We start from the raw sequence: 9,460 nt of genomic DNA, 5'->3' as shown, positions 1-9,460 counted from the left end.
CAAGGAGTAGTCTATGGAATCTCGTTTACAAATTCAAATTACAAATATAGCAATCCATATTGCGATTGTTCGGTAGGCTTATAGTAGCCTACAACGTTGCGTTACAGGCGGCGAATATGAGAATTGAGAAGTAAGGTTGATCAAATTATATCAGTTAACAAACGTCCTCGCCGCTGATGTTATTATCTTGATCTGCTGGAAGTATAAGTATAAGTATAAGTAAGTATAAGTATATATTTTAACGACAGCAATGTCACTTCCAAGCCATTTCACGCCGATAATGACGAATACAAATTACAATGTGGATTTGAGAACAGTACTTTCATACAGGCGCCGTCTGCTTCTCTCTGATCAATTAACACACGGTGCAATCCCTATAATTAAGATTTCAAAGCGTTTGATAAGCCCGGTACCCCTAATTTACCAATATATCAATTCATTAGGTTTGAGTACATCGTAAATGCCGATAATGCAAGTCTTCTAGCTTCGACGAACATACGCGTAAGCTTAGGATTACCATATTTTGGAATCGGGAAAGGGAGACACTTTTACGAAATCAGGAAAGTTAGTTGATCAATACTAAAAACAGCCGATTTTGCGATTTTTGCTGGTAAATTTGTGAAGTTGACTAAAAATTAAAAAAAACTCCAGATTTACCCACTGTTTATTCAAATTTAATGGTGTTGACACTAGAAAAAAAGTCGTCACTCTTAATCGACTCCCGGATGACCCCTCGAACGTCCTTGTTAGCTATTTAGCGTCATTTATACGTCGATTTTCAGTCGAACTGTCCATTATCCTGCCTGTAAAAGCTGTAGATCAGGACGAATTGCCAAAAAGGAGAACATTTAGGCGTCCTTGGAGGACATTTTCAAAATCCTGAAAAGGAGGACAAATCGGAGGACGTGTTCTAACCTACGTAAGCTGCACTCTCGCACCGTGAGCACACACGTATATAATAACATACAGTCACTCAAATTTGAAGTATAGTAAGCAAGGAGTGGGGAATCTCGGCATACTGGGGTCGCGGGTCACATTATCATGTAAGATGGTAAACTGTCCGCGGGCCGCATCCGGCCCGCGAGCCGTATGTTGCCCGTCCCTGAGGTATGACCATTGTCCCTCCTCATTCATCACACGCGTGCTGAACGATCTGCGTGGAAATGCATTGTATTGGCTACGCGTCTACGCCTCCGTATTCGTTAGTGGTGATCGTGAAGAGATGAGAGTGGCATTATTCTAGGCTTACCATATTTTGGAAATCTAAAAAGAGGACACTTTTTCAGAAATTTCAGACTTGCAAAACCGGAGAAGAATTCACATAATCCGGTTAACTTTACCCACTTTGTGGTCGGTTGACTAAAAAAAAGGTCATCTTACCGCTCATAGCTCAAAATACCGTTTTTTTCTCCACATTGTCAGGTGGATGACTAAAAAAAAAGGTCATCTTTTCGCTCAGAGCTAAAATCAACGTCTTTCACTCCGAAATACCCGCCGGAGCGTCACTTCTGTGCTATTTTGCGGCATTTCACTCGCAGTTTGCTCTAAATCTGACCTAAATTTTCAAAAAAGAGGACAAAATCTCAAAAAAGAGGACAAAAGGGCGTCCTCCGAGGACACTTTCAAAAAAGTCAAAAAAGAGGAATAATCCTCTTAAAAGAGGACGTATGGTAAGCCTACATTATTCGATGTGGGTCCAGACATCGAAAGGATATGCGCTAGAAGTCAAGCGCAAATTTCGCACTGACTTTGTTTGTGATGAAATGGAACAAATTGTTTTGGTTTCGCGACAGCTGTTCAATTTAATACATAGTGTGAACATTTTGGATTAGCTGCAGCGAGCTAATAACATAAGCCAGCAAATAATTCTAGTCTATAGCAAATGATCAATAATCTAAATTGAGCTTGATGTGAAGTTTGTACAATGTAAATTTGACAAATCAAAATTGATATTATGCCCGCAATCAATATCCCCTCGAATTCGCTTCACCGGGCAGATCGCTTTGCCTTGAAGGCTGGATTCAGTTTTGCACAATTCGTTGATTGATCACACGCAGAGAAGAGAAGAGCAGACATAGTGGCGCCTGTACGACAATGCAGTTTGCTAATCCTCATTGTCTCCCCCCACTCACCAGCGAGAAATGACATCCTTTGGAATTGACGTTCGCGTTTACAAATTCGAATTTCGAACATGGCAATCCACATTGTGATTGTTAGGTATCGGGCCGGCACTTCCGTTAAAATGCAGGCTTGTAGCACAACGTTGTGTTACTGTCGACGAATATGAGTACTGAGAAGTAAGGTTGATCAAATTATATCCGGTAACAAACCTCTTGGCTTCACCACTGAGGTTATAATCTTGTTTGTTGGAAGTATTATTGAACTGCGGGTGTATGCCGGTAGAACTATTGAGGAATGACTATCCTCAAGTGTGCTAACGATCTGCGTGAAAATGCATGCTTACATTGCTTAGCCTGGCATAACCTGCACCTCAACGCCTCCGTATTCGTTAGCGGCGGTCGTACTCTACCTCTTCGACCCAGTCCGGCAGTGAGAAGATTTATTGTAAAACAAATCTTATGAAATCGTGTCTAAGGCTGCCCAAGTTTCTGTGAGGTCGTAGGCCTATATCAAAATGACCCCTTGTTTGTTGTACTCACGAAGGAACGATATTCTGGCCCGTGGAAAACGACGACTTTCTATCACGGCTTAGTAAGCTAGGCTATATGATGGACGCTTTTCGTACAAAAGTTTACTTTTAGTTTATTTAAAAAAAAAGGGAGCACAGAAAATTTTTGGATTGACTGCAGAATTAGTCACATTAGTCGGCGTTACTACTGGGTGGTAATAAGTATTCCGGTAGTTTGCAGGTGCCGTAAGCCAAAAAAGTTCAGAACCACTGTGATGGTGTGCCGCGAACTATTTTTCATTTTCAAAGGGTGCCGCGAGATCAAAAAAGTTGAGAACCACTGGCCTAGTTATTGGAGTATGCCCGAAACCCGGATTAGGCTGTAGGCCCTACTAAGCTCCAATGCTCTGATATCAGATCAATCTTTGCTAAATTCTAAAATATTCTACCTATTAGTGTGGCACGTCAAATGTCCGCTACCAGCAAAATTATAACGCGATAGCTTTGACAGACTATGCCAAGTATGCCTATACAACAGCAATTTTATTCAAATATCTAAAAATTTGATTTCTTTCGTGCCAGGCGTAAATTCACAATAATAAATCACATTTTCACAATGTGTGTAGAATACCGGTATGCAGGGTCGGCCGTCAAATATGGCCAACTTGGAAATACATCGGATATGAATACCCCTATTATTATTGCTGCGGCCCGCGATCACATTTAAGTTTGAGATCCCTGTTTTAAACCAATGCCATTTGAAAAAAAACTATTTATAAATATACTTTAGAAAAAAACACGCAGTATGACCCTTCGGACATCTTTCACCAGATACAGTCGACTTATGCGACATGGAATGGTTGGAACCCCGAAATCGTCGCCGGTTCAACAGTTGTAACACGTAGGCCTAGTTTGTATCAGGGCTGTGGAATCGGAGTTGGGGTTTGGCTAATTTTCGCTTGATGGAGTCGGAGTCGTGAAAACTGTAGTGGCTGGAGTCGGAGTCGTGGAAGAAATATGGACTGGAGTCGGAGTCGGAGTTTGTGAAAAATACCCTGACTTCGAGTCCGACTCCAACTTCCTTATCATGAAAACAATTGCTTTCAAATATATCTTTAAATTACTAATAATAACGATAATAGGATTTTTATGTAAAATCAATCACTGTTATTAGTAACAATACAGATCAGGGGCGGCCAGAACGCGCCCCCCCCCCCCGCACAGGTCAAATGTGGCCCGCGAGAAGGTTTTGTGTGGCCTGCGAGGTAATTTTCGGAATTAGATATAACATCAGGTAGAATTGCAGGGCCAACAAATTTGATTGGCCTGACCGGGAAATTTGATGATGGCTAAAACATCAGTTTCGACGCATTGGCGTACCCAAGTGCCAGCCACATTCATCACAGATCTTCCTATATGACCATAAAGTAAAATATTCCGTAGCAGATTTATTTGACTTGAAATTTTTCATAACACTTCGCATGATTTATTGTCACATTTCCTGCATTTAGTATTGGAAACCCTGCGGAAACTTATAAATAAGCGTAATGTACAGAAATGATTCCAACTATAATCACAACTAGGAGATAACGTGTCGTCCAACATGCGACTTCGCTCGTGCGCTCGAAGCGAGATCTTCGGCGATGAAACATCTGCACAAAATGACAGAGGTATTTTCACCGAAACCGTCAATATTGCTATTTCTAAAACGCAAAATACTCCTGTCCTTGCCAAATGAGCCCATTTCTATACAGAGGCGACCCCCAATATATATTTATTGAATTATCGAATTCATTCATCGAATTTATCGAATTCATTCATCGAATTTATCGAATTAATTTACTACTTTTGAAAAAATTTCTTGTTTCGCGCGACCAGGGCATGACTGCACACTGTACAGTTGCACATTGAGTTTTCATGACATAATTGTTAACGATTTTAAAGCGTAGTCATATATGTCTTGTTTTCAATGTTACCGAATTCGGTTCGTTTCTATCGGGCGACTTAAAAATAGGTTTTCAACATTCAAGTTGCCCGCGCGATGGTTCGTAAATCTCATGTAGCCCTTTGGTCGAAAAGGTTGGACACCCCTGACATAGATAGAATTAGACATTATTTGCAAATTACAATTCAGTTGCATAGAGGAAGAAAGAAGCATTATGCATATTCGCGATGCGGTCACAAATGATGCAATTTTTTTAATTATACCATGATATTGTGGCAGACAGAGCAAATATACCGTCTGGTTGTAAAATTGATGTAAATATAATCAAACGCTCCTTCCCACTTGACAAAATTAATAATATTTGTGGTGTATAGCTTAGCTGCTTGTGTCGAACAAATGATTAAGAACGATTGCAAGTCCTAGTCCTTCAATACTTGACTAAGAGCATTTTTAGACTAGACATATGCTATTTGACTATACTTCCAAAATTTCGTTTATGACCAATATCATTTAGTAGTGGGAGTCTGTGTGCTTGTAATCAGTACAATGTGCAATGGTAAAATTAGTAAGATGTATCTCTGTATTAGTTGCTGACGCATACACAAGAGCAACACTTCGATTGTTTTATCTACATTTTAATTATACAGGATGGGATTATATGTCGTGTTTGAATGATTCACACATATTAGGTTATTAGAGAGTCCATGTTATAAAAACTGATAAAATATTAAAATGGAAGGAAATTTAGAAAGGCAATCTTTCATGCATAGTGAATATAATTCGAGCTGTGCCACAATGAAACAATTTTGCATGCCGTCGTTAATGTTTGCATCTGTTTAATGGTTATATGATAGTCATTTAACCATCACTGTGGTATATAATTTTCGATATAAATTGGTAATATTGTTGGAGTTGGGATCGGATTCGGATTCGGTAGGTTTAAAGACTCAGGAGTCGGAGTCGGAGCCGGAGTCGGTACGTTTAAAGACTCAGGAGTCGGAGTCGGTCCATTGAAAATGTGTGTGGAGTCGGAGTTGGAGTAGGTGGTAAAATTTACCGACTCCACAGCCCTGGTTTGTATCATGGAAACGGGATGGATGTCTGATGATGATGACCGTCGACCGTCGTCGACCCTACATTTTCAAGTACAATTGTTAAGGACAATACCAATCCCTTGTGACGTCATATTTGAAGGTTATTGACGAAATGGTACATAAAACATATCTGAATGAATGGCCGTATTTTAAACATGCTTGTTTTAAATTGATTTTTGTTTTAAATGCAACCTTAATGATGAACGACGAGTCAGATTACTCATACATTGCAGTGTAGTTTAGAGTGCAATATAATTTCATCTTTTCAGAACGCCAGAAGATTATGATGCAAAGAAATGATAGGAAGATATTTTTAAACGACGTGGTTTTCAGTTATACACCGACCTTGGATTGCATGAAAGATCTTCTCTAGTTACGTAGCAATGTTTTGATATATCACCAACGTGCCGTAACCCGTAGGCATGAATGTATTCATTGGTAGTCATAGTTTACTGCTATTTTATCCCGTAATCATGTGACTAACGCTATACTATTTGAATAGCTGATCGATTAGGTAAAGCTTGAATGATGCAGCGATACATTTGTAAACACAGAGTCGATCAGATTTAGTTTTAGAGAGAAGCTTGTAAACTGTAAATATACATTATTTTTAAAAACTCGATTTTCTACATCGTTTGCTTGTTTAGGAGTATGAGTGGTTGTATATATGACACTTCCATGGTGTCGGGCAACTATTTTCTTTTACCACTAAATATCGCAACAAATTCATCACCAGAGTTATGTAGAAAGATCTGCTCTCTCTCTCTCTCTCTCTATCTCTCTCTCTCCGTTACAGTAGAACGTGATAATATGACTCTACTGATTGCATATCGCATGCTTATTTCAAGAATAATGTCTTATATCAGACCGCTGATTCGGAGTAAACTGATATTTCCTTTGTCACCAGTCCGCATCACGAAGTTATTCCACAAGGTCCAACGTATAGGCGTCTTACCGCTCAGCAAATTGACACGCTGAGTTGTAAACACTTATCAACCAAACGGTGGCCCTTGGGACTTCACACCCGCCGCAATGCATTCTTAAGAATGTCCGCGCGGCCGCTGTGGGTGATCAGACCAAGAACCGGTGTGAGAGGGCGAATTGGAATTGTTGGCCAGCATGAATGCTGACCAGGAAACGATGAAAGCGTAGCATTAGCAAATGTTATCTGTATTTATCCTTGAATCTTGAAAATCGTTGCGATGGAAGCGAGGTGAGAGACCTGAGACTCGCCATGTTGAACCCTCTCACATCACGACAAGAAATCTCTGAATTTCACAAACCCATCGCGCTTTATATATAGGCTGCCAGGCGCACCACGTGATTTGCCATAATACGCGACATATCCGCCGAGCAACCTATCATTATTTGTCCTGACAATAAAGAAACAAAAACTTCGCCGATTGCGCCACTCGCTGTGTTGAACACATATGGTGTAATCGTACGATCACATGACATAATCAATAGTCATTGCCTACAAAAGGTTAAATTCCCACTTCCTATTCAATACACGGTCTCGACTTCTCCCTTTATCTTGAAGCATTTCGGGATATGTTATCCTTATACAAGATTCTATGATGGTCAATCCGATGCATTTAACTCCTTATTGATCAACGGAAAACGTGTTGTTCTGAAATACCTAGATAGCTAGTAATTGCGTTAAACATTGTGGCAAATTACTAAACCTGAGAAACACTAGCCGTACAAGCAATGGCCTTTATATGCGTGTGTAACTGTGTAAGTTTCCGCGATAGTATACGAAAAGTTCCAGAAGGAATTTTGAGGAAACAAACTATTAGACCAGTGGTTCTCAACCTTTTTGACTTCGCGGACCCCTTTTCACCGTGATGGACCTTCGCGGACCCCCGAAAGTTTTAGTTCAAATTTAGCACAATTATGGTGCGACCGTCATCTGTTTTGTGCGAATATGAACAGTATGCTTGTGATGAACAGCAACAAAATGACTTTTCTTGAAAATAACACTATACTATTTATGTAGAAATTGGGTAGACTTTTATTATTTCGAAGCTAATTTTGCCGAGGTATTTCTTGAAGGAAGTGGTGATATGAACGAGTGCCGAGAATCCCTTTCCACAAAGACAGATAGAGGCTAATGTAATGTTATAACGTGCTCTGATCGTAGGCGCGCGTTCTTCTTGGTCCGCGGCTCGGTGCAGATAACGCTGACAGGTTAGCGTAACGGCGATGTTCTTCCGACGGTGACTAAAAGCGACTCACATAAAAGAGTGCATCACAACAAGACGTAGCAGTAACATAATCAGTGATCAGCGAGGGTAATTATAGGTTAATCATGGAGCGGTACGCTACAGTAATAACGAGTAAGGCTTCCGACGACACTGTTGATGTTCTCGCCACATTTACGGCACCATGATGATGAAACATATTTTTAATGAACATATCACGTCCAGCCTAGTCATTTTTATCAGGCATATCACCTTGAAGTTATTCTGGAATAGGGGTGGTGTTATTAATATTATTATTATTACAACACACGACGTTGGTGCTTATTGCCTATTTTAGGGCTTTGTGCTCCACGACAGGATATATTTTACACAGTTCGATGTATTTTTCCATGGTCAAATTCTCTTGCACTCTCTCAATCTATTTATCTTCCAGGCTTTCATCGGTTCTTTTGCCGTAAAATTTCAGCTCGACCCACTGTCATTTCTAGGCTTTTTAAGTCACTGCAAGTGGTTATGTATATCACAGAATAAATGTATTTCGTGGCGAGGTCTCAATCCCTTCTTGGGGAAAAATAGGGAAACTACTTCAGGAGTTTTTATTTCATACGACTGTTCACTAATTTGATGACACCGACAACTTTAAATCGAAAAGGTTTCTCAAACATTCACCAAGTCAGCCTAGTTGACATTACTATCTCCATATTTTTATTTTTTCCACAAACCCCAACAAAACGTCTCTAAATAGCAATGTTGTTTGTATCAGTAGGTTATTGGCAATTTGGCAATAAAAATGAATGTTCACAGTAAGATATCTCATGTCAGAAGATTATTCTGATGATGTGAGTAATGAGGTTTTACCAGTTGTGGAGGAAAACTGCCTTATGCTTTCTCTACTTTAAAAACAAAATAAAAATTACACTGTAAATCCGCAAGGTCGTATTGAACACTTCATAACACTTTTTTCTGCGTACAGACACACTTTTTGGGCATATAAACGCATTGGGCCATTATCGTCGCAACGCTTCTGCGTATTTCTCCGTTTACATGTAACACTTCGTCACTGCGGCTTAGTTTCAAGAAAATTTATACTTGGTAATTTATCATCAATTTTGCATTCATAAACCATCGCTACGTTTGGAGATCACATTAAATCATGGTATATGTAAAATAATATTACTCACTTGACCCAACACTAAGTTTAAGGGTAATATTTCAATGAAATATACATATTTCATATCCCGCCGGCCATCCGACAGTCGACGAGCATGTCCACATTCAAGTCGAAATACAAGCAATTACTACAAAATAAATACAGTCCATCCTCAAGATTACCGGACCACGACCTATCGAGCTCGCTTCCCATGACATGCCGCCCTATTTATTGTCGCTCTCTTTTTCTATACTATCTTCTTTACTTTCATTCAGTGTGCATGCCTCCTCTTTACATCGCCTAGGCCAAGGTGGGTGTCAGATTCAATAGACTGCTCCTTGTCGCTTCGACACCTTCCTGTCTTTTCATTGTATCGCATTTTTTTTTGTGGTGTATTGAACTGATAAAATTGCTAATAAATCAATGATGATGATTTCC

Source organism: Botryllus schlosseri, chromosome 11 (genome assembly GCF_051294905.1).
Source record: "Botryllus schlosseri isolate E-star chromosome 11, Bs_hap1, whole genome shotgun sequence".
NCBI classification, from domain to species: Eukaryota; Metazoa; Chordata; class Ascidiacea; order Stolidobranchia; family Styelidae; genus Botryllus; species Botryllus schlosseri.
Note: the sequence above shows the minus strand (reverse complement) of the source record.